This window comes from Salmo salar, chromosome 01 (genome assembly GCF_965601325.2).
Source record: "Salmo salar chromosome 01, fSalSal1, whole genome shotgun sequence".
Taxonomy (NCBI): domain Eukaryota; kingdom Metazoa; phylum Chordata; class Actinopteri; order Salmoniformes; family Salmonidae; genus Salmo; species Salmo salar.
In genome coordinates, this window is record NC_138291.1 from 20,796,093 (window position 1) to 20,821,232 (window position 25,140).

The 25,140-nt window shown below is 45.0% G+C and overlaps 1 protein-coding gene across 3 annotated transcripts in view; it reads right to left on the bottom strand.

Annotated features, from left to right (window-relative positions):
• The window catches only part of LOC106573019 (myelin transcription factor 1-like protein), a 148,492-nt gene extending 139,548 nt beyond the window's left edge, over positions 1–8,944 (bottom strand). For 2 of the 3 annotated variants that reach the window (XM_082970482.1, XM_082970457.1), the window contains exon 1: positions 8,147–8,797. The gene's annotated coding sequence lies outside the window, so the exon portion shown is untranslated. The other variant, XM_082970472.1, reaches the window with a different exon arrangement.
• Positions 8,945–25,140: the final 16,196 nt, after the last annotated feature.

Below are 25,140 nucleotides of genomic sequence, written 5' to 3' on the forward strand. Positions count from 1 at the left end.
AACTTCAACACTTCCATGTCATGTAACTGTAAAGTAATGTTGCCAAAAGTACCCAGTATGTTTTGAAATCCCACCAGTAACCGATTTTCTCAAATTAAATCATAGTGTATTTGTCACATGCTTTGTAAACAGCAGGTGTAGAGTAACAGTAAAATTCTTACTTACCGGCCCTTTCCAACAATGCTGAGAGAAAAAAAATTCAATAATAGAAAAATAATACAAGGAATAAATACACAATGAGTAACGATAACTTGGCTATATACACAGGGTATGTGTTCAGGGGTACGAGGTAAGTGAGGTAGATTTGTACATATACGGTAGGTAGGGATAAAGTGAAAATGCAACAGGATAGGTAATAAACAGTAGCAGCAGCATATGTGATGAGTCAAAAGAGTTACTGCAAAAAGGGTCAATGCAGATAGTTAAGTAGTTAACCAACAGCTACCCAGACTAACTATTTAGCAGTCTTCTGGCTTGGGATTAGAGCTGTTCAGGGTCCTGTCTATGACTAGGGTGGCGGGATTCTTTGACAATATTTAGGGCCTTCCACTGACACCGCCTGGTATAGAGGTCCGGAATGGCAGGGAGCTCAGCCCCAGTGATGTATTGGGCCGTACGCACTACGCTCTGTAGCGCCGTGCGGTCAGATGCCAAGCAGTTGTCATACCAAGCGGTGACGCAGCATGTCAAGATGCTCTACAAGGTGCAGCTGTAGAACTTTTTGTGGATCTGAGGAACCATGCCAAATCATTTTTGTGGAGAAGGCTCTGTCGGGCCTTCTCCACAACTATGTTGGTGTGTGTGGACCATGATCATTCTTTGGTGATGTGGACACCGAGGAACTTGAATCTCCCAACCCGCTCCACAACAGCCCCGTCGTTGTGGATGGGGGCGTGCTCGTCCCTCCATTTCCTGAAGTCCACGTTCAGCTCCTTTGTCTTGCTGATGTTGAATGAGAGGTTGTTGTCCTGGCACCACACTGCCAGGTCACTGACCTCCTACCTGTAGGCTATTTCATCGTCGTCGGTGATCAGGCCAACCACGTTGTGCCTTCAGCAAACTTAATTATGGTGTTGGAGTATCGTGCGCTGCCATGCAGTCGTGGGTGAAGAGGGAGCACAGGAGGGGACTAAACACGCACCCCTGAGGAGCCCCTTGTTGAAAGTCAGAGCGGCGGATGTGTTGTTGCCTACCCTCAACACCTGGGGGTGACCAAGGTACTTATTGATGGAGCCAAAGCACAGATTGAGAATCTGGCTGCACATTGTAATTCACGGATACTAAAGATAAAACTCCAGATAAACAACCTAGGTGTTATTTTATATTCTGAACTCAATTTCAAATCACACATTAGGAATGTGGCCAAGAAAGCTTTTTACCACCTGAGGAACATTGCCAAGGTGGGGCAATTTTAAGGTACTTATTTTTGTTTTTAAATCAATCCTCAATTGTGCACCCCAATACATGTCAGACCTGTTTTTAAGTTATGTACCCAGTAGGTCCATCAGGTCCTCTGGCACTGGTATTTTAACTATCCCAAGGCCTAGGGTCAAGAGAGGCAGACTTAGTTATTATGCCAGCCAGCCTCTGGAATAGCCAGCCAGAGAACTTGAGGGGGGCTGAAACTGTAAATGATTTTTATAAAAAAAATGTATCCTCTTATATTTGTTGTGTAGTAAATATTTCAGTTTTTATTCCATTTTTTTCCTGTGAAGCACATTGCGTTGCATTCCATGTCTGAAATGTGCTGTATAAATAAAGCTTGATTTGATTTGATTTGATTTGAAGTCCAGGATCCAGTTGCAGAGGGGGTTGTTCAGTCCCAGGTTCTTGAACTTAGTGATGAGCATGGAGGGCACTATGCTGTTGAACGCTGAGCTACAGTCAATGAACAGCATTCTCACGTAGGTATTCCTCTTGTCCAGGTGGGAGAGGGCAGTGTGAAGTGCAATAGATATTGTATAATCTGTGGATCTGTTGGGGCGGTATGTGAATTGGAGTGTGTCCAGGGTGTCTGGGGTGATGGTGTTGATGTGAGCCATGACCAGCCTTTCCAAGCATTTCATGGCTACAATGAGTACTACGGGGTGGCAGTCATTTAGACAGGTTACGTTTGCATTCTCAGGCACAAAGACTATGGTGGTGTGCTTAAAACATGTACTGTAGGTATTACAGATTGGGTCACGGAGGGGTTGAAAATGTCAGTGATGACACTTGCCAGCTGGTCAGCGCATGCTCTGAGTACGCGTCCTAGTGAATGTTCACCTGTTTAAAGGTCTTACTTACTACGGAGAGAGAGATCACATAGTCATCCAGAACAGCTGTTGCTCTCATGTATGGTTCAGTGTTATTTGCCTTGAAGCAAGCATAGAAGGAAAATAGCTTCTCTAGTAGGCTCACATCACTGGGCAGCTCCTGGCTGGGTTTCCCTTTGTAATCCATGATAGTTTGCAAGCTCTGACACATCCAACGAGCTTCAGAGTCGGCGTAGTAGGAATCAATCTTAGTCCTGTATTCATGTTTTGTCTGTTTGATGGCTCGCCAGAGGTCGAGTATTGTCCCGTTCCTTGAAAGCGGCAGCTCTAGCCTTTAGCTCAGTGCAGATGTTGCCTGTAATCCATGGCTTCTGGTTGGGATATGTTCGTGTGGTCACTGTGGGTATGGCGTTGTCAATGCACTTATTAAAGAAGCCAGTGACTGATGTGTTAATCTCCTCAATGTTATCGGATGAATCCCAGTCCTGTAGCTTAGCATCAGCTTCATTGGACCACTTCCGTATTGAGCGCATCACTGGCACTTGCTGTTTGAGTTTCTGTGTGTGGAGTAAAGGTGAACTAGAGTTTTTTCATCTCTAGTTGCACAGGTGACATGCTGGTTAAAATGAGGTAAGACGGATTTCAGTGTCCCTGCATTAAAATCCCTGGCCAGTAGGAGCGCCGCCTCTGAATGTGCATTTTCTTGTTTGCTTATGGCCCTATACATCTGTTTTAGGGCGGTATTAGTGCCAGCATTGGTTTGTGGTGGTAAATAGACAGCTACAAAAAAATCTAGGTTTTAATTATATTTCTAACTCAGGTGAGCAAAACCTCGAGACTTCCTTAATATTAGAGATCGCACACCAGCTATTGTTAACAAAGACACACACCTCCCCCATAACCTTACCCGAAGCAGCTGGTCTTTACTATGCATTAAAAAAAATAGCTAAATGTATATTATCCATGTTCTTGTTCAGCCACGACTCCAAGAAACATAGGATATTACAGTTCTTCAGGTCCCAATTATAGCATTGTCTCGAATGGAGCTTGTCCAGTTCGTTCGCCAAGGGAACGGAAGGTAGAGGCAGTTTATTAACTCGCCGACGTAGTCTCGTCAGGGAGCCCGCTTGTTTGCCTCTCTTGCATCGTCTCTTCCTTTGTTGAGTCCCAGGGATTAGGGCCTGGCCCGGAATGAGCAGTACATCCACAGCTGCCGACTCGTTGAAGTAGATATTTTCATCCAAATCTAGTTTAGTGATCTCTGTTCTGTTGTCCAGAAGCTGTTTTCTGTCGTAGGAAATGATCGCGGAAATATTATGAACAAAAAAAGTTAAGAGCAGTGTAAAAAATAATACACCAACTAGCAAAATTGGTCAGGAGCCCGTAAAACGGTAGCTATCTATTGCAGCTCCATCTTCATCTGTCTGGCCTCCTGAGACTGTTCTGATTATGTGGGATCCTTGAGATGCTGAGGAAGAGGGTGAATATATGAGATGAGGGATGGGTAAAGGGAGGGATGGAGGGACAGCCTGGTCTCATAGACTAGACGTAACATAGTAAACGTTAATCCGAGAAACAAATGAGTATGATATGTTACCTTTGGTATGGTTATATAAAACAGAAGGTTACTTAACCCTTTACACTCGTGGGACTTGGCCTATGTGGATAGGGCTAAATTGAAATGTTTCTTACAGAAGAAATATGAAAAGCAGATGCATAACCATGGTAGCAATTGAAATAATACAGTTTGGAGATTATGGAAAAAGATTAGACCAATGGTTAGGGCACAACATCTCACCTGAATCCAAACATTACATTGATGATTTTATGTGCATTTTACATTTACTGTACTTTTTTTTTCACTGCATTTGTTGATAACGAAATTTGAAAATATTTTGAATACATTCAGTAACATGATAATGTGAGGTAGGTGCAACATAAGACAAAAATATTTCAAGGGTTTGAGTGAGAGGACTATAACTGGTGTCTCCAAGTGACCACACTCCTCTCCGAAGTGTGCACAGTTCCTAAGTAATTGCAATGCACTTTTATGACTCAAAGAAAAGTCTTCAACTATAAGGTGCTTTTTTTGAGCTGTCCTAGCTCTGACATTGAAGGACTAGAGCAAGCACATTTATAGGTTCGGTTGGAGCACAACCCTGCATCCCCACCATCACACAATTATTGTTGTTTAAGCAGTCCAAAAATGGTCCATTATAAATCGCAATCTGGGACAAGTGGGAATCATTTGAAAGCTTGTTCTATTGCCAACATGACCAACTAAGTTATTAAAAAATTATATTACAAGGTTAGGCTTTCACAATACAATTCAGGGAAACAGATCGTAATTTTGGTGCGCATAGAAAGGAGTCATGAGTGGATTCAGGTACCAGCACATTTCCTTCACAAAAGACAAACATAGACTCATTCTGTTCAGAACAACCCAGGGTATTAAACCATGTCGTCTTGTAACTCTACATCAAACAAAATTGACACTGTATATGACATTAATTTTATGCTATGGAAATGTGACGTGCACATTTGGACTCATGAGTGTTTGGCTTGCTTGCATGACATCAAAGCGGTATTTATTATAATCCTCAATGTCTCATCTTTCAAAATACATACAGCATTTCCCGTTCTCAGATAACAAAAACCGAAAGGAGGGTTGTTGGTGGGCGTATAACGTGAACGTCGACTCTCATTACGGACATCTTTTGTAATTATAGCAAAAGCAACTTTGCAACTACTTAGAATGTTAGCTAACCCTTCCCCTAACCCCCTAACCCTGACCTTAACCCCTTTAACATAACTCCTAAACCTAACCTTAACCCTAAGCTTAACCCCTAACCACAGCTAACATTAGCATTAGCCACCTAGCAACCTAGCTAACATTAGCCACAACCAATTGGAATTCGTAACATATCATACGAATTGTAATGTAACATATCACATAAAATGGAGGATAGATATCCACAAATTAATAGATACCATACCATATGTATCATAATAATTTCAGTTTGCTATGCTATGTCTACCCTTGAGTCCAGATTGGGAGGGAGGGGGTTCCCGGGAGCTGGTCGCATGAGAGCCAGGGAGGGTGCTATCCCTCTATAATTTAATCAAATTTGGCTGTCTCCCTGTCCTCAGCCTGCACGGCAAAGCAAGTTAGGCACCGCGGTGACACACACACACATACAGAAACAGACACACACACTCTCTCCCGCTCTCTCTATCCCCGCTCTCTCTCCCGCTTTCTCTCCCCTCACTCTCTCACCAACACACTCATGATAAGCAAAACATTTCTTTCCTCATCCTGACACCAGAAAAGTATACAGAACATCCCTTCACCATACAGCCTCAGCCAGTCATCATGTCAGGACATCCCTTCACCATACAGCCTCAGCCGGTCATCATGTCAGAACATCCCTTCACCATACAGCCTCAGCCGGTCATCATGTCAGAACATCCCTTCACCATACAGCCTCAGCCGGTCATCATGTCAGGACATCCCTTCACCATACAGTCTCAGCCGGTCATCATGTCAGAACATCCCTTCACCATACAGCCTCAGCCGGTCATCATGTCAGGACATCCCTTCACCATACAGCCTCAGCCGGTCATCATGTCAGAACATCCCTTCACCATACAGCCTCAGCCGGTCATCATGTCAGAACATCCCTTCACCATACAGCCACAGCCGGTCATCATGTCAGAACATCCCTTCACCATACAGCCTCAGCCGGTCATCATGTCAGGACATCCCTTCACCATACAGCCTCAGCCGGTCATCATGTCAGGACATCCCTTCACCATACAGTCTCAGCCAGTCATCATGTCAGGACATCCCTTCACCATACAGCCTCAGCCAGTCATCATGTCAGGACATCCCTTCACCATACAGTCTCAGCCAGTCATCATGTCAGAAAATCCCTTTACATGCAGTCTCAGCTGGACAAAATGTCCCTTCAACATGAAGCCTCAGCTGGACATCATGTCAGAGCAGCCCTTCACATGCAGTCTCAGCTGGACAAAATGTCCCTCCACCATGCAACTTCAGCAGGACATCATGTCAACATTTCCCTGACTCACCCCAGTTCTATAAAATGTGTACATTGTGTACAGCATATTGAGATCTACATCCCTAAGGCTATGGGAAAATACAAATTATCTATCTAAATATGCAATGTAATAATCCAGCAGCGACATGATATATATTTTTTTCTGGAACCCATTTGAATTCCATTTCTAAATAGCCAGATTATAGAACATTTGTAGACAGAATTTGTGCATTCATCATTATTCCCCCCCACAAAGTCAATTGTTGGTAAACAAAAAGAGGAGACAGGCACACAATTATTTCAGTTCATTTTCAGATTTAGAGCTTTTTTGTAAAGTTCTGTTTTCTTCACCCAGAGAGACATGTTGCAGTGTCTCAGCCTTCTGCTCTGTGCCATGGTACCATGGTGCCACCCACCAGTGGCACGACAATGGGCCTCAGGATCTCATCACGGTATTTCTGTGCGTTCAAATTGCCATCGATAAAATTCAGTTGTGTTCGTTGTCCGTAGATTATTCCTGCCCATACCATAACCCCACTGCCACCATGGGGCACTTTGCCCACACGTCTGCTATCTGCCCGATACAGTTGAAACCGGGATTCATCCATCCAAGAGCACATTTCTCCAGCGTGCCAGTGGCCATCGAAGGTGAGCATTTGCCCACTGAAGCCTGTGCCGACGCCAAACTGCAGTCAGGTCAAGACCCTGGTGAGGATGATGAGCATGCAGATGAGCTTCCCTGAGCTTCCCTGAGGTTTCTAACAGTTTGTGCAGAAATGTTCCGGTTGTGCCACAGTTTTATCCCGCAGGTGAAGAAGCAGGATGTGGAGATCCTGGGTTGGCGTTGTTACATGTGGTCTGCGGTTGTGAGGCCAGTTGGACCTACTGCCAAATTCTCTAAAAAGATGTTGGAGGCAGCTTATGGTAGACAAATGAGCATTTAACTCTTTGGCAACAGCTCTGGTGGACTTTCCTGCAGTCAGCATGCCAATTGCAAACTCCCTCAAAACTTGAGACTTCTTTGGCATTGTACTGTGTGACAAAACTGCACATTTTAGAGTAGCCTTTTATTGTACCAAGCATGAGGTGCACCTGTGTAATGATCATGCTGTTTAATCAGCTTCTTGATATGCCACACCTGTCAGGTGGCTAGATTATATTGGCAAAGGAGAAATGCTCACTAAAAGGAATGTAAACAAATTTATGCCCAAAAATGTAGAGAAATAAGCTTTTTGTACATGTAGAACATTTCTAGGATCTTTTGTTTCAGCTCATGAAACATGGGACCAACACTTTATATGTTGCATTTCTATTTTTGTTCAGTATAGTTAACCATGTATGAGGATTCAAAACAGTGCAACACTTTGCCTCGGAAATGTAACATATTCTTTCAATGTTAGCTGCATGCTATAAAGGAATAATAACAACGTAGAGCATTCAAAGGTTTGTTAAGGCATCAAATCTCCAAAACAATATAAAACATGAAAATCCAACAAAAAGTAGAAATATTCCAGAAGGAGTTCAACACTCTACTTGCCTTTCAATCAAACAAGCAACTTAGCTAAACAAAGCTTGGCATCAGAGATTCCAATGCAAAGCACAATATACAGTGAATACACATTTAATATCAAAAATCTAAATATCTAGATAAGCTGAGACTCAGCATTTCTAAGCAAGTGTCATACTGCATAGTTCACTATCTTAACTTCTAAGTAATATCCTCCTTCAATTTTAGCTATAACCCTCTTTTGACAATCTACTCTTATCAAACTTATCATTGACAGAAGCCAAAGCACTCACAAGAAGATTGAAAGAAGAAGAGTAACCCACCAGTCTCAGAATGCAGTCTTCTCCCAAACTTTTTATGCTCCAGTATGTCCGTTCTCTTTTCTTTCTTTCTTTCTTTCTTTCTTTCTTTCCTTTCTTTCTTTCTTTCTTTCTTTCTTTCTTTCTTTCTTTCTTTCTTTCTTTCTTTCTTTCTTTCTTTCTTTCTTTCTTTCTTTCTTTACTTATCTTTTATCCCACTCGTTCTTTACCCATCACACACTCACACTGCTCCCTGCAAACTTATCATGTCCTCCTGTATGCAAATAATTTTGACTTGAGAGTCGGCTGGATATGAGGGAACAAGGGAGAAAAAGAGGAGAGGCAAGAGATAGAAAGAGGAAGAGGGAAGGAGGAGAGAAGATAATGGTTAAAGGCAGGCAACCAATGGGCCTGGAGCTTAATGGAAAAAAGGAATGAGGGCAGCACCAATGAGGCGAAGCGGAAGGGAGAGAGAGAGATGAGGGAGGAGAGGCGGCGAAGGGAAGGATGGCGAGAGAGCGCACAGCCGAGAGGAAAGAGCGAAGGAGAGAGTGGAGTGGCAGACAGAGAGCGAGAGAGAGAGGGAGGAAAAAGAAGCAGAGGATGTGCGTTGCAGGGGCTAGGTACCCCAGTGAGACGGAGAGACTGCAGAAGAGAAGAGAGGGAGAGAAGGAACAGTGTGTGGCTTACCGTAGTGTAGATGGCATTCTCAGACAGCCACGCAGACAGTCTCCTCACCCAGCGAGACTCACACAGCACAGCACACCGTACCAAGACTGATGAATGACAAAAACAACAAAGGAGAAGAACACCAAGCCGCCTGGTACCCTAAAGCAAGCGTGCGTCTGTGAGTGTATGTGTGTGTGAGAGTGTGAGTGAGATCATGTTCATGTGTGTGTGTGTGTGTGTGTGTGTGGGGGGGGGGGGGGGGGGGGGGGTACGTGCTGGGAGGAGAGAGAGAGAGTCTTTCTTTCTCTCTCTCTCACTGTGTATATGTATGTATTTGAGAAGAACACATATCCCTGTTTCTCTCCCTCTGCCACAATCTAGCTCTACTGCTCTCTCTCTCTCTCTCTCTCTCTCTCACTCGCGCTCTCGCTCTCGCTCTCTGTCTCTTGCTCTCGCTCACTCTCTCTCTCTTGCTCTCGCTCTCTCCCTCTCTCTCCCTGTCCTACATGTATTCAGGGCTGCAGACAGTCTGCTCCCAGCGTCAGTTCTTCCCACGGGCCCTGGGTCTCAGGAGGGTGGGAAGGGGCGGAGGGATGGAGGTGGAGGATGAAGGAAAGGGAGGATAAATGGAGGTGGATGGGGCGGGGCTTGCATGACGTGTGGAGGGCTGTGGACTGCTGTATTTAACCTGGGAATCTACAATGTGCCCATGTATCCTCCAGGAGGAAGCCAAGATGAGCTCCTCTGGTTCAAGACACAATATGTGGCTGTAGTTCAGCTGTATGTGGAACCGAGAGCAGGGAGATTGTAGAGTAGAATGGAATACGGGAAGGCTGCTGAACTGTAGTGCACACGGTTAATTAAGGCTGCTTTCCTGTCTGGGCTTTGAACTATGGTGTGCAGCAGAATGGTGGAGGAGATAAATGAGTTGGAAAGCAGGCTCGCTGTGTTCTCAGCCAACACACTGACAGCCAGGGAGTCAGGAGAACCTATTGGCTAAAACCTAGGACATATTTACAGTAAATCATGTCTTGCCGTAGAGTGCTGACATTCATAGTCACTCTTGTGTGAATGAAAAGGGAATAACAGCAAATACATTTGCATTTTTACCCAGATATGCAAATTAAGGTATGCTAATTTGGTCCCTGAGACATCATCATAATTAGATTATGAGTTAGATTCATTTCATACCGGACAGAGGTGCTAATTCATTCATTTCTACTGGTGAGTTTGAATGACTTGCCAAAGTAGTGTTGAAATCCAGAGAGAAGCCTTGGGACAACGACAGTGGTAATACCATGGGAGAAGGTAGGCTAGATTTTATTCATTTTTTTTGTTTCAATAGTTACATTGTTTATATTCTAGACATAGTTATATGAAAATACATAAATACAAGAGAAAACAAAACACTTATTAAATGAAAATACCTCAAAATACAAAATGTGTGAATCTATGACAGAATTCTGTTTTGATCCCCAAAATAACAATGAACAAATCATGCTATATAAAGCCACATTTAGAAGAACCAACAATCAGAGAGCTTTCTTTAGTAATGCTGCCAGGCTAGCAGTGAGTGAGGGAGGCATGATAAGTACTCCAGTGGATTGGGACATGGGCTGCCCTGAGGGGGCTCAATATTAACCATTTCAAATTCCTATTTGGGTATGTTAATGCCAATCGAGCACAATTAATTTACTTTGCATTCAGTCATAAACAAACAAACAAAAGGGAGAAAGGAAAAATGTGTGCATTTTTGAAGATAATTAATTTTACTGAATTAATAATCACCCCATCAAATCATGAATGTTTAAAATGAATTAATTTGTTAAAGCAGGGGCCTTCAACATGTCAATATGTTAAAGCAGGGGCCTTCAACATGTCAATATGTTAAAGCAGGGGCCTTCAACATGTCAATATGTTAAAGCAAGGGCCTTCAACAATGTCATTATGTTAAAGCAGGGGCCTTCAACATGTCATTATGTTAAAGCAGGGGCCTTCAACATGTCAATATGTTAAAGCAGGGGCCTTCAACATGTCATTATGTTAAAGCAGGGGCCTTCAACATGTCAATATGTTAAAGCAGGGGCCTTCAACATGTCAATATGTTAAAGCAAGGGCCTTCAACAATGTCATTATGTTAAAGCAGGGGCCTTCAACATGTCAATATGTTAAAGCAGGGGCCTTCAACATGTCATTATGTTAAAGCAGGGGCCTTCAACATGTCAATATGTTAAAGCAGGGGCCTTCAACATGTCAATATGTTAAAGCAGGGGCCTTCAACATGTCAATATGTTAAAGCAGGAGCCTTCAACATGTCATTATGTTAAAGCAGGGGCCTTCAACATGTCAATATGTTAAAGCAGGGGCCTTCAACATGTCAATATGTTAAAGCAGGGGCCTTCAACATGTCAATATGTTAAAGCAGGAGCCTTCAACATGTCAATATGTTAAAGCAGGGGCCTTCAACATGTCATTATGTTAAAGCAGGGGCCTTCAACATGTCAATATGTTAAAGCAGGGGCCTTCAACATGTCAATATGTTAAAGCAGGGGCCTTCAACATGTCAATATGTTAAAGCAGGGGACTTCAACAATGTCATTATGTTAAAGCAGGGGCCTTCAACATGTCAATATGTTAAAGCAGGGGCCTTCAACATGTCAATATGTTAAAGCAGGGGACTTCAACATGTCAATATGTTAAAGCAGGGGACTTCAACATGTCAATATGTTAAAGCAGGGGACTTCAGCATATCAATATGTTAAAGCAGGGGCCTTCAACATGTCAATATGTTAAAGCAGGGGCCTTCAACATGTCAATATGTTAAAGCAAGGGCCTTCAACAATGTAATTATGTTAAAGCAGGGGCCTTCAACATGTCAACATGTCAATATGTTAAAGCAGGGGCCTTCAACATGTCAATATGTTAAAGCAAGGGCCTTCAACATGTCAATATGTTAAAGCAGGGGCCTTCAACATGTCAATATGTTAAAGCAGGGATCTTCAACATGTCAATATGTTAAAGCAGGGGCCTTCAACATGTCAATATGTTAAAGCAGGGGCCTTCAACATGTCAATATGTTAAAGCAGGGGCCTTCAACAATGTCATTATGTTAAAGCAGGGGCCTTCAACATGTCAATATGTTAAAGCAGGGGCCTTCAACAATGTCATTATGTTAAAGCAGGGGCCTTCAACATGTCAATATGTTAAAGCAGGGGCCTTCAACATGTCATTATGTTAAAGCAGGGGCCTTCAACATGTCAATATGTTAAAGCAGGGGCCTTCAACAATGTCATTATGTTAAAGCAGGGGCCTTCAACATGTCAATATGTTAAAGCAGGGGCCTTCAACATGTCAATATGTTAAAGCAGGGGCCTTCAACAATGTCATTATGTTAAAGCAGGGTCCTTCAACATGTCAATATGTTAAAGCAGGGGCCTTCAACATGTCAATATGTTAAAGCAGGGGCCTTCAACATGTCAATATGTTAAAGCAGGGGCCTTCAACATGTCAATATGTTAAAGCAGGGGCCTTCAACATGTCAATATGTTAAAGCAGGGGCCTTCAACATGTCATTATGTTAAAGCAGGGTCCTTCAACATGTCAATATGTTATAGCAGGGGCCTTCTACATGGGTGTGGGGGGGCTCTAATTAATTTAGGAAATCTATTCCAAACATTCCCATTCATAAATATATGTAATCAAGGTGTGAAATGATTATGTCTTTGTCAAATACTATATCTTTTTGGGTTGCTGAATTTAGTTGGGAACCGCTGGCTGAAATGGCTGAATTTAGTTGGGAACCGCTGTATTAAAGCAACCAAAAACATATTTTCATTTTCAACCCTTTTCCTTTGCTCTGGAGGCTAGTGAACACATCAACGTTGAGTAAAGTTAGCCTCTGCCAAGTCCCCAACAGCTGGATGTTCCAGTTTTCAGGGGAAATGGAACGAGAGCCTGTGACGCGGATTTTGCTTTTGGACATTTTCAAGGCGACACTCAATCTTAACTCCTCCTCCACTTTTACTGGATTGGTTGAAAATGGCAGAAGAGAACCTACCCCAACCCTTTCCTTTCGTCAAGACCAGTATGTAGGGGATCTAGTTTCAGCCATTTATTTTATGCCTGCTGTGTTAGGACAGAGGAGAGTTAATCAGAATCTCTTCATTGAGTTGTGGGTTTTGATTTGTAGACTGTGTGCGTTGCTGTTATATAAGGAGATCCATCTGCATTTCAGTATTCCTCTGTATGGTAGTAAGCTATACAGTAGGTCCGTCTCAAGTTGCCTCAGACACCGGGAGCGCTGGGCACACAGACGAGACAGGAGACGACGGTAATTGGCAGTGGTGCTGGACAGCTCGCAGACAGCTCCCAGTGCTGAAAAGGACAGACAGGAAGATTGGGGAGAAACCAGCGTCACGTCACCACGTCAAACTCTAGCCGTGAGATTGTAAGAAGGGGACGAGAGAGAAATAGCAGGCAGTACACACGAGAGGTGGGAGAGAGCTATTGACTGGGTGAGGCAAGAGGAGTAACGGACAGTCAAACCACGGACCAATAGATTGGCCCCAAATCCCTCACGTAATCACATTAATGAAATTAATCAGCAAATTAGCAGCAGTCAAATGTCAGAACGGGACACGGAAAGCTGAGGAGAAGTAATTAATGGAGCCGAGTGAAGGTGCAAGGAGGCAGACCGGCTGGAGAGGTGTCTAAGGTGCCAAACATCTGGACAGGAGGATGGTTGACAGTTGCAACTGGTTTCATTTTTATTTTCAAACAAAGGTAAATTGCTTTTTACAGTGCCAGAATCCCCAAAATGAATACACTTCAAGTTGCTATTCCAAACATAATTATAATAAACTCAAAGGAAACTGAACCCTTGTACTACATTAGCTTAGTATTTTAGAGTAGCATAGGCACTCCAGCTCTGAATGGCCTTGCCTGGTCCGTCAGGCTCTTTACATCATGACGATGTGGAACAAACCATTTTATCCATTAACTTCAACATTTACCAGTGTACATGTTACCTCATTGTACTTTTCATGCATTTATCTTTATTATTTATACAATGCTGACAAATAATATCTAACTTAATGACTATTAATTACGTCTAGAAATACAAACAATCACTGTCTTGGACTAGCCCACCGTCAACAGTGGCGGGAACTCATTCATAAAAAGGGTCTGAATGCGCCTTCACTTCCGTTACAACACCCAGGATGAGACGAAGCGAATAGAATGCACATCACGGTAAGTACACAGCTCAGCTTCTGAAATACAAACGCAGTTAACAACCAGATATTAACAGACAGAGCACAACATAACGACTCTTAACAATGTTACGTGATTAGTCTTATCATGGACCAGAGATTGCTAAAATGTGTTGTTTGTTCTGTTACAGCTTGCTGTGTGTCTATCCGGGCTCCCAAAACATCACACTTACGGCACTCTGCTGCACATTACACACTGGTGCTCAATAAACTATTAAATATTACCTTGTATTTTGTGATCATATCTAAAACAGTAGATGGTGATGGGAAACGTCACATTTCCTACCGCTTCTGAAGACGGAGAATGCGGCCTGTAGTCACATCTTGCAGGTCCACTCCGTCCGTGCATCCCATCCACTTAGGAGCCTTCAAGGATGCGGGACAGGAAGTCCACTAATTGTTTTGCAGATATTGGGCTGTAGGGAACAGTGAAATGAAAGGGCTGCATCTCCTGGTACCACCAGGTGATTCAGTTGTTAGAGTTTCTCATCTTGTGGAGCCACTGCAAAGCTCTATGGTCAGTCTCTAACACAAACTCTCTTCCCAGCAGATAGTACTTCAAAGAGTCAAGGGCCCACTTAATGGCTAGGCAATCCATTTCAATAGTCAAGTACCTGGTCTCGTCCTCAAGCATCTTGTGAATGATGAAAACAATGGGCTTCAGCTCACCTTCACCCTCTTGCAGTAGGACTGCCCCCAGTCCTACCCCGGACACGTCTGTTTGCAGCATGAAGGGTTATTCGAAGTCCGTCCTAACACAGTACCTCAGGTTTTGAAAGCCCTTCTGGTCTCCTCGGTTCAGACCAGCTTCCTGTACCAGCCCCACTAACCCCATAAATTACTGTTTATTGGTAGTTGCAAGGGTTAAAGAAGAAATAGCATCCACCTTACCCAACTGTGGATGGATGGCACCCTCTCCAATGACAAACCTGAGGTACTCGACCTCCCACTTGGCAAATACAAATGTTTTGGGCCTGATAGTGAGGCCCGCCTCCTGGATTTGCTGGAGTACCTGCTGCAGGTAATAGAGATGGTCTTCCCAGGTCTAGCTAAAGATCACCACGTCGTCAAGGTACGAAGCTGCAAAACTCTGGGTGCCATGGTCACAGTTCAACACTCAGACATAATTTACAAATTAAGCATTTGAATTTAGTGAGTCTGCCAGATCAGAGGCAGTAGGGATGACCAGGGATATTTTCTGTGAATTAGAAAATGTTCTTGTTCTGCTAAGCATTCAAAATGTAACGAGTACTTTTTGGTGTCAGGGAAAATGTAAGGAGTAAAACGTATTATATTTTCTTTATGAATGTAGTGGAGTAAAAGTAAAAGTTGTCAAAACTATAAATAGTAAAGTAAAGTACAGATACCCCAAAAAATAACTTAAGTAGTACCTAAAAGTATTTTTACTTAATTAAGTACTTTACACCACCGGTCATGGAGCACCTGGTCTATCAATCGCTGAAAGATAGCTGGCACCCTATGGAGCCCAAACGCCATCACCATCAACTGGAAGACCCCCATCGGCGTCCTGAAAGCTGTGAGCTCCTTTGCCTCTTCTGACAGTGGGACCAGCCAGTACCCGTTACTCATATCCAACGTGGAGTTGAACCTCGCCTTCCCCATCTGTTCATTCAGGTCATTGATACGTGGCATGGGATATTGGTCAACTTTGGTGAACTCATTCAACCCCTGGAAGTCCATGCAGAATCTGATGGTCCCGTCCTTCTTTGAGACAAGACCTTTTGGGCTAGACCACTCACTAAATTACCTTTTGATCACTCCCATTCTCTTCATGACATGCTGCCTCAGCACTGCAAGGAGTCTCTCTGGTAGCATTTTGACTGTACCAGAGCCCTGTCCTTTTGATAGATTTTGTGCTGGACCAGAGTGGTGTACACAGGTGTCTCCTGGAAAAGCTCTGGGATCAACAACTCTCTAAGCTGATCTTGCTGGTGAGGAGTGAGGTGTGATAGCTCTATGGGTGGTGGTGTGCTGATGGTCGGAAAGTATTGTTCAATGGTATCTTCTTCTAACACTGCACAGACGAACAGCTGGTCTTTACCGCCTCATCTCTGAAACTTAAGTCTTTCAAAAGGTTGATGTGAAACTTTTGCACTTTCCTTTCTGGCATGTGAATCTCATATGTCAGAGGTGCTACCTTGCATATGACCTCATATGGACCATGCCATTTGGCCAGCAGCTTGCTCTCATGTGTGGGGAGCAACAGCTACACCTGCTAACCTGGCTCAAAACTTCTGTCCCTTGCTTTGCAGTCATACCATGTTTTCTGGCTGTTCTAGGTTTTCCTCATGCTGTCCTGGGTCAGTGCGGTCATCTGCTCCAGCCTCTCGCTCATCTGAAGCTCATACTCTAATACATTCTTGCTCCCACCTCTTGGTCCTTCCCAGCTCTCCTTGAGCATGTCAGTGGAACACTCACTGGATGACCATAGAAAATATCAAAGGGAGAAAAAATGGGTGCTTGTGGCACTTCTCTGTAAAGAGCAGGTACGGCAGCCGCTGGTCCAAGTCATCTCCTGCTGGAGAGACAAACTTGCATAACATACTATTCAGGGTCTGGTTGAAGCGCTCAACCAAACCGTCTGTTTGCAGATGATAGGGTGTGGTCATTATAACCTTGATCCCCAACAGCCTGTACACATTTCTGAACAGTTCTGAGAGGAAATTGGTACCCTGATCTGTGAGGACTTCCCTAGGCATGCCTACTAATGATAAGAACTGGATGAAGCAATTAGCAACCTGCATAGCCTTAATATTTCTTAGTGGAAAGCTTCAGGGTACTTGGTGACATAATCACAAATAACCTGTATGTATCTGTTCCCTCTTTTAGTCCTGTCTAGAGGGCCCACTATGTCCATACCTGTCCTCTCAAATGGGGTGTCCACTAAGGATATAGACTGGAAGTTGGAGGGTAGAAGTCTTCTCCGTGAACACAGCATATTCTGACCAGGGCCTGATCCTGCTACTCCTCTATAGGGACCAAACTTTCAAGCACTACAGTTTGTGAGCTGCCTGTGTCCACTTGGGCATGTGGGGCATTGACAAGAGGCTTGACTGTGTGCTCTGGCAGGGAGGGTGCTAAGTCTGGCATGGTAGGTCAGGGCACATAGGACTGTGACTTCCTAGCTGGGTAGCGTGGCTTACTTCAGTTCCTGCCTGCTGGAGCTGTCACTTGGCCTATGGTAATTACTAGTGTAAATACTAGGATTAGTAACATGCCTACTCTGGGCTTGACCCGGATAAGTACTAGGCATCACGACCCCGATTATCCCCATCAGACTTACATGTACTTCTGGCTCATTGGTTCCAACAGCCGGAGGTGGTTCTCTCGGCTCCTTTCCTAGCTCTTTGGGTGATACTCCCTAATCCAGACCTCCATCTCTGGACTCATCATTCTCATGAACTGCTCTAGCACCATGATTTCTGAGATTTGATTGACATTCTTGCTTGCTGGTCTGATCCACTTATATTATAGGTCCCTCAGCCGGACATACAGCTCTCGTCATGTCTTGTCATGTAGGATTTCAGTGGAACGGAAATGTTGTCTGTAGGTGTAGCATTGATTTCGAAACTTCTTCAGCATGGCCTCCTTTACCTTGTCATAGTTCTCTGTGTGCCTGTCGTCTATTCCTACATAGGCACTTTAGGCTTTGCCTGTCAGCAAGGGAACAAGGCGCATAGCCCACTCTTCTTCAGGCCAGAGTCAGGCTGCCGCCATTCATTCAAACGTTGTCAAGAAATGTTCAATATCATCTTCTTTACCTTGGAGGAGGAGCCTTGGAGTCTTGAAGTCAGCCATGGGTGCTTATTGTCCTGGTTCCTTGTCATCCTCTTCATCATCTTCCTCGTCCTCTTGCTCATCTCCGTCTTGGCCGCCTCAACCCTGGAGGAACTGTCTCTGAAAGGTTCTCCATCACTTCTCTTGGCGCTCCGCTGACCTTTCCAATGTGCACATCTCATTTGCCTTGGGACTGCAGTAGTGCTCTCACCAGGTCTGACAGTTCTGCAAGAAGCCCTTTTTGGGAGGGTGCTCCTACCTCCTCTGGGGGATCTTCAGTGTCCACTTCCTGGTCATGAATAGAATTGGCTGGTGCTGCCTCTTGATCAGTCTTCTCGGGTCCCATCTTGTCTTTGTCATTGTCTCAGCCTTAGCTACCTGGGCGTGGTTCTGTAAGGAGGCGGACTGGCTGGAGAGGTTTCTAAGTTGTCAAAGGACTGGACAGGATGGTTGACAGTTGCAACTGGGTTTATTTTTTATTTTTCAAGCAAAGGTAAATGGCTTTGTACAGTGCCAGAATCCCCAAAATGAATAAACTTCAAATAACTAGTACAAACATAAGTATAATAAACTCAAAGGAAACTGAACCCTTGCACTGCGTTAGCTTAGCATTATAGACTAGCAAAGCTGTGAGGCAGGCCAGCCTGCTCTCTTGGCACTCCAGCTCTGAATGGCCCTGTCCGGACAGTCAGGCTCCTTATATCATGATGATGTGGAACAAACCAACACATCCATTAACGTCAACATTCACCAGTTTACATATTACCTCATTATACTTTTCATTTGCTAATCTTTATCAGTTATACAACATTGACAAGTAATATAAAACTTAATGACTATCAATTATGTCTAGAAATACACATGATCACATTTTACTAATGACTTGGACTAGCCCACCGTCAACAGTGGCGGGAACTCATTCATAAAAAGGGTCTGAATGCGCCTTCACTTCCGTTACAACACCCAGGATGAGACGAAGCGAATGGAATGCACATCACGGTAAGTACACAGCTCAGCTTCTGAAATACAAACGCAGTTAACAACCAGATATTCACAGACAGAGCACAACATAACGACTCTTAACAATACCTCGCGCATACGGCGCTCTGCTGCACATTACACACCTGTGCTCAATAAACTATTAAATAGTACCTTGTATTTTGAGATAATTTCTAATAGATGGTAATGGGAATGAGAACCATCACAGATGACGAAAGCACCTTCTGTACATCAGAAAAGAAGTGGCAGATATCCCATAATTCTTACTAACATGGGACCGGGACGGATGGTGTGGAAGGCGAGATGGAGTAGCCCAATTTATTCCCCCGAAAGTAGGTCAAGTTGTGAACAGCACCACTAGCCTCCTATAAACACAGTTCAATAAACACAGTTCAAACCCTAAACAGGAAATAACCCCTATGTCTTCTAATAAAACTGAAGACCTAACACATACACAAAACAAAAATGTTCTTACAAGACTCATCAATGAGATTGTGTTTTTAAAATTAATTTGAAGTTGTATTACATTTGCATCCCTAGCATGACTTCCTCCTGCTAAAGAGACAGGAAGCCAGCAGTCAGCTCTGGGATGCACCTAAAAAACAACAACAAAAGCAGGCAATGATACTTCCTGCCAGGCTAAGATTGGTTGAAGTGTTCTGGCAAAACATGAGAGGGCTTGTACAGTACAGTGTTGTGGTAATAAGGGAGAGGTAGATGGAGAGATACAGATGAAGGATCTTAATTTGATCACTCTTTTGTTGCAGAGAATATTCCTGCACAGCAGGAAATGTAGATGAGCTTCCTGATTTACATAAATTCACTGAAAACCCACACTAACACATGGTTTTATTAGCAGTTTTGCATTTTTAGGTAGCCTACTTTTGGCCAACTAATAGCCTAACCACAGGTCAAGTAACATTAAGGACTAAACTTTAAAATCCTGTTGCTGCAGGTTTATTTTTCTGTAACATTATAGGTCAAATTAAGATCCTGCATCTGTAGAAGAGAGAGGGAGCGAGAGAGAGAGAGAGAGAGGTATAGAGAGAGAGCGAGAGAGAGAGCGAGAGAGAGAGCGAGTGAGAGAGAGAGAGGATGGGATGACAAATGTGTCTACTTTACCTGCAAACACAGCACATACACACAGCACAACACATCCTCCTCGGGACAAACAGATATGCAAGGACACACATGCAGACACACACGCACAAGGACTCACACATAGACACATTCACATGTTTGCATGCACACAGGCTTGTGCGCATGTACACATGGGACTTCAAATACACACGTAAAGGAAATACATGGGCACTGAAATAGAATATAAAAACCAATATACACATGCAGCACATATACATTATGCAGAGACATGAACACACACACACACACACACACACACACACACACACACACACACACACACACACACACACACACACACACACACACACACATGCTCTCGACTGTATATGTCCTCCATCATTTATATTTCCTTCTATTCCACTCCTCCTCCCAATCTCCCTCTTTCTCCTCCTCCTCTCTCTCTGTCTCTCTCTTTCTCTCCATCCCTCTCTCTCCCCCTCTCTGTCTCCCTCTCTCTCCTTCCTTCAGCAGTCTCTAAATCCATGCCATATGACCTTCTGTTGAATAGATAAAGAATGTGCTTATCAGTCATGCAAATGAGGCTGAATTCATTTTCCACAACAGATGGCCCCATAGATAATGATGATGGAGGAGAGAAAATTAAATGTCTCTTGCACGGTGGTCATGGCAACAAGGGCTTGGCGTAATATCAATAATAAGTGCGGCGCATAATAAGGTTGCCAGTCCTGTGAATCAAGGTCTGAGGCTGGATAAGGCAAAGGAGAACTCTGAAGTTTAGAGCCCTTCTTTTCCCCACTACCCACTCCACACTCTCACCCACCTTAACCCAGAACAGCAGTCTTAAATTTTACTGCACACTTAAGTTTGCTTAATTACAATGATATATATGATTCGTTATTTCATCTGTGGCAGAGCTACAATAGTTCAGATGAAAACAATGAATAAGAAAGGCTTCTGAAATTAATCTTTAATTGCACATTGAAAAGAGGGAGTGAAGTGAATGATCCTTCTATTTGTTCAACTCTGTTGGATTGCAGTCAACTCTCTCTCTCTCTTCCCTATCCTATTTTCCTCATCGCTCAGTGTATCCCCGCATCTTCCTTTTAATGTCATGTAGTTGTTTCTCTCTGCCTTTCTCCCCCTCCCTCTTATTCCTATCCCAGTCTCCCCTCTATCTCCTTCTCTCTCTCTCTCTCTCTCTCTCTCTCTCTCTCTCTCTCTCTCTCTCTCTCTCTCTCTCTCCTCTCTCTCCTTCTCTCTCTCCTCTCTCTCCTCTCTTTCCTCTCTCTTGGGATGCAGCATTGATGTAATAGCAGCATGCATGCAGCCTGCAGCCTGCAGATGCTGTCCTCTCTCTCCTCGTTCTCCATCTTCCCCGTCTCTCCTCTCCCTCCTCTGCTCTCTCCCCCTTTCCCTCTCTCTCTCTCTCTCTCTCTCTCTCTATATATATATATCCCTCTCTTTCTTTCTTCTCTCTCTCTCTCTCTCTCTCTCTCTCTCTCTCTCTCTCTCTCTCCTCTCTCTCTCTCTCTCTCTCTCTCTCTCGTCTCTATATATCCCTCTCCCTGGCTCCCTCTCTGCTCCCCCCCTCTCTCCACAGAGATGAATCAGCAAGCTGGGCTGTCCTGATCAGACTGATTACCAGGAAAATGGCAGCCCATATGTCTGGCCCCAACTAGGGCTCTACCTCGTTTTCCCTCACCTCACCTCCCCTTGCCTCTCCCTCACTCTGTCTGCCCTGCCCTGTCTGCCCTCTCTCAATATAGCTCTTCTAATAAACCTTGAAAAGGGATAGGGAGAAATGGGAGGGGAGATGGATATAGAGAGAGAGATCTTACACACATACACACACACACACCAGATAGACAGACACAGACATAGACACAAACACACAGTTGTGTATTACTATACTTGTGAGGACTTTTTGGGAACCTACAATTAATTCCCATTCAAAATCCTATATTCCCTAACCACTAACCTTAACTTTAACCCCTAACCCTAACTCCTCCTAAACCTAACCCCTAACACTAATTCTAACCCTTTTTCCTTTTTAGGACCGGCCAAATGTCCTCACTTGTCCGAATTCTCCTGGGTTTACTATTGTTATGAGGACTTCTGGTCCTCACCAGTATGGTAAATGTCATGCCCTGATCTGTTTCACCTGTCTTTGTGATTGTCTCCAACCCCCTCCAGGTGTTGCCCATCTTCCCCATGACCCCCTGTGTATTTATACCTGTGTTCTCTGTTTGTCCGTTGCCAGTTTGTCTTGTTTGTCAAGCTTACCAGCGTTTTTCCTGTCAGCTCCTGTCTTTTCCCAGACTCTATTTTTCTCACACTCCTGGTTTTTGACCCTTGCCTGTCCTGACCCTGATCCCACCCGGCTGACCACTCTGCCTGCCCCTGACCCTGAGCCTGCCTGCTGTCCTGTACCTTTGCCTCTATCTGGATTTCCGACCTCTGCCTGACCTGACCCTGAGCCTGCCTGCCGTCCTGCACATTTTCCTCTGTTGCTGTAATAAACATTGTTTCTTCGACATGGTCTGCATCTGGGTCTTACCTTATCCTGATAATAAATCTAAAAAACAGACACACACACAGTTACTTGAATCCATGCAGAGCCTTGAGGAATACAATGGGTTGCCACTTACACACAACACACAATTCACAAAGTCCGATTCACATTCGTTTTCATAAAAATATACAAGCATTGCAATTGCAAAAACTGCTTATTGTGACAGAAATCCATAGCTGGAGACTCAGAATGTTAACGGTTGCTGTTCAATGTTTAGTGGGAAGATCAGAATAAAAGGGCCCTATCCACAGCCTACTAAGGTGATGCTGGTAAAGTATATCACACCTGATATGTAATGTGTTTTGGTGGGTATGGGGGGAACACAGCATTAGCAGGTCACAGACCTTCAGGCCAGCGTTGTTCTGTAATGGTATCTCATTTCAAATCAAATCAAATTTTATTGGTCACATTCACATGGTTAGCAGATTGTAAGGGTGCGTGCTGGGGGCAGAGAAGTCAGGCGCAGGATATCGAACTTGGTATAAAACGGAGTAGTTTAATAAGTGCTCAAAAAACTCAGAAAAACAAAATGTACAAAATAATACCAGTGGGTACAAAACCTGTCACACCAGAACACCAGAACATATCTTTCACAATGCTTACAAACAAACAGTCCCCGACAATGAGGGGGAACAGAGGGTTAAATACACAACATGTAATGAATTGGATTGGAACCAGGTGTGATACAAGACAAGACAAAACCAAAGGAAAATGAAAAGAAGATCAGCGATGGCTAGAAGGTCGGGGACTTCGACTGCCGAATGCCGCCCGAAAAAGGAGAGAGACCAACTTCGGCTGAAGTCGTGACAGTACCTCCACCCCCCCCGCGCGACGCGCGGCTCCAGCAGTGCGTTGACACCGGCCTCGGGGACGACCCGGAGGGCGATGCCCAGGGCGATCCGGACGAAGACGGTGGAACTCCTGCAGCATAGATGGGTCCAACATGTCCTCGACCTGAACCCACCACCTCTCCTCTGGACCGTACCCCTCCCACTCCACGAGATACTGAAGGCCCCTTGCCCCCCCCCCCCCCCCGATGTCCAGAGTGGGTGGAGGAACCTCCCGCACCTCAGACTCCTGGAGCGGGCCAGCCACCACTGGCCTGAGGAGAGACACATGGAACGAGGGGTTAATACGGTAATCGGGTGGAAGCTGTAACCTATAACAAACCTTGTTCACTCTCCTCAGGACTTTAAATTGCCCCACAAACTGCGGACCCAGCTTCCGGCAGGGCAGGCGGAGGGGCAAGTTTCGGGTCGAGAGCCAGACCCAGTCCCCCTGCTGAAGGTGGACACGGACGGCTTTCAATGTCTCCTCCGCGCGCCTGAACCAGTCGTCCACCGCAGGAACCTCGGTCTGACCCTGATGCCAAGGCGCCAGAACCGGCTGGTACCCCAGTACGCACTGGAAGGGAGAGATGTTAGTGGAGGAGTGGTGGAGCGAGTTCTGTGCCATCTCGGCCCAGGGCACGAACTCCGCCCACTCCCCCGGCCGGTCCTGGCAATAGGACCGCAGAAACCTGCCCACATCCTGGTTCACTCTCTCCACCTGCCCATTACTCTCGAGGTGAAACCCTGAAGTAAGGCTGATCGAAACCCCCAGACGTTCCATGAACGCCTTCCAGACCCTAGATGTGAACTGGGGACCCCGATCAGACACTATATCCTCAGGCACCCCGTAGTGCCGGAAGACGTGTGTAAACAAGGCCTCCGCAGTCTGTAGGGCCGTAGGGAGACCGGGCAGAGGGAGGATACGACAGGACTTAGAGAAACGATCCACAACGACCAGGATCGCGGTGTTACCCTGTGAGAGTGGAAGATCAGTAAGAAAATCCACCGACAGGTGCGACCAAGGCCGCTGTGGAACAGGTAAGGGGTGTAGCTTACCTCTGAGCAGGTGCCTAGGAGCCTTACACTGGGCGCACACCAAGCAGGAGGAAACATAAACCTTCACGTCCTTAGCTAAGATAGGCCACCAGTACCTCCCGCTAAAACAGCGCACCGACCGACCGATCGCAGAATGACCAGAGGAGGGTGACGTGTGGGTCCAATAGATCAACCGGTCACGGACAGCAGACGGAACGTACAGACGCCCAGCGGGACACTGGACGGGAGCGGGCTCTGCACGTAACGCCTGCTCAATGTCCGTGTCCAGCTCCCACACTACCGGCGCCACCAGGCAGGAGGCGGGGAGTATGGGAGTGGGATCCAGGGGCCGCTCCTCTGTGTCATACAGCCGGGACAATGCGTCTGCCTTCGCGTTCTGGGAGCCTGGCAAACCCAAAGAACCGCTGCACCTCCTTTACCGTGGTGGGAGTCGGCCAGTTACACATGGCTGCAATGCGGTCACTCTCCACCCCTGAGGTGGAAATGCGATACCCTAGGAAGGAGACGGACTGTTGGAAGAACAGGCATTTCTCAGCCTTGACGTACAGGTCATGGTCCAACAGGCGACCAAGCACTCTGCGCACCAGGGACACATGCTAGACGCGTGTAGCGGAGTATATCAAAATGTCATCAATATACACCACTACACCCTGCCCATTCAGGTCCCTGAAAATCTCATCTACAAAGGCTTGGAAGATTGATGGCGCATTCATCAACACG